The sequence below is a fragment of the Miniopterus schreibersii genome (genome assembly GCF_964146895.1).
Source record: "Miniopterus schreibersii genome assembly, chromosome: 3".
Classification (NCBI taxonomy): Eukaryota; Metazoa; Chordata; class Mammalia; order Chiroptera; family Miniopteridae; genus Miniopterus; species Miniopterus schreibersii.
Genome location: NC_138103.1, coordinates 92,017,524 through 92,018,765, shown reverse-complemented (window position 1 = coordinate 92,018,765; position 1,242 = coordinate 92,017,524). Strand labels below are relative to the sequence as shown.

Here is a 1,242-nt window from a genome sequence, read left to right as displayed (position 1 = left end):
TTTAAGGTATTGCTATTTATAGTAAGTGATAAGAATAGTTAGTTTATTTTAGCTTTTTTTTTTTTTTTTTTTTTTTACATGAAAGCACTCTGCTAAGCACTTTGCCTGCACTATGTAATTTAATCCTCACAGTAATTCTCTGAGGCAGAACTATCTCCTCTGCAGGAGTGTGAGACACAGGAAATTGTGTCTCGGGAGGCTACATAACTGGACCAAACGGAATCTGTTTCAATCCAAATTTCCTTTTAAATATTGCATCATTTTCTAATGTTACTATGTCAGGTTATTTGAAAATGTGAAGTGCATTGCTTAAAATGGTGAATTCAGTTTTAATAAAGAGCTAATAGATAAAATTTATACAGAGAAACATGTAGGAGCCAGAAAAAACTTGGAAGTTCCCTAAGTGAGGTGATTTTTATGGTATAGGTTTTAAAATGGCAACACAGAAATCATAAAAGCAAAGTCATCTAAGGCAAATACAAAGAGAACTGATTTTTTTTTACTTAATCAAGTTTTATTTTTCAAAACATACAGCTGGCAGGACCTGTTGTTCATGCATCTTCTCCAACAGCTGGGGCATCCCCACCTTTGGTGTTTCTGGTGTAAATTACTCGAGCTCTGTGCTTTGGAACTAGCTTAATAAGTCCTTTACTGAGGAGCTCCTGCAGGTCTTCCCTGGCCAAGGAACTGCAGATCTCCAGTCTCTCAGAAACAACAGCTGGGGTTACAAGCTTAGAGTTGGGAAGTTCCTTCCAGAGTCTGTCATCTGCTGCTTTGTCACCCAAGATCAGGTTATTGAGGTTGTCCAGAACTTTGCCTCTGGACTACTTCTTTTGGGCCTTGCCCCAGATTTGTTCACTGGCTCTTTGTCTTTCTTGGCCTGCTTTCCAGCATCTTTCTTCTTGTAGTCCTTGAGTGTCATGGCGAGACTCGGAGAGCAGGGCCATCCCTGCTGCCTAGAACAAATTTTTAAATAAAATATGATGATATTAAAGTGTGTCTCCCGTAGAAAGCATGAGATGAGACAATTCTGAGGCTATTTCACTGTTTGAGTGATTCTGGATGAGCAGGTTCTACAAAGACAATAGTCAACAGACAAGTTTCTAGTGTAGAGCATTAAGAAGACCAGTTAGGCCATTAGAACCTGGCTTTGGAAGAACATGGATGAAGTTGGGATGCACAGGGAAAGCGTTTGGTTCATGCACAAGAAACCATTTTTATGTGAACTTTTCAACTAAATTG

The 1,242-nt window shown here is 39.0% G+C and overlaps 1 pseudogene across 1 annotated transcript; it reads right to left on the bottom strand.

The window, feature by feature from the left end:
* Positions 1–502: 502 nt before the first annotated feature.
* Positions 503–922, bottom strand: LOC308554815 (small ribosomal subunit protein eS25 pseudogene; annotated as a pseudogene). Its single transcript has one exon. The product of its transcript is annotated as a small ribosomal subunit protein eS25 pseudogene (transcript).
* Between the last annotated feature and the right edge of the window lie 320 nt (positions 923–1,242).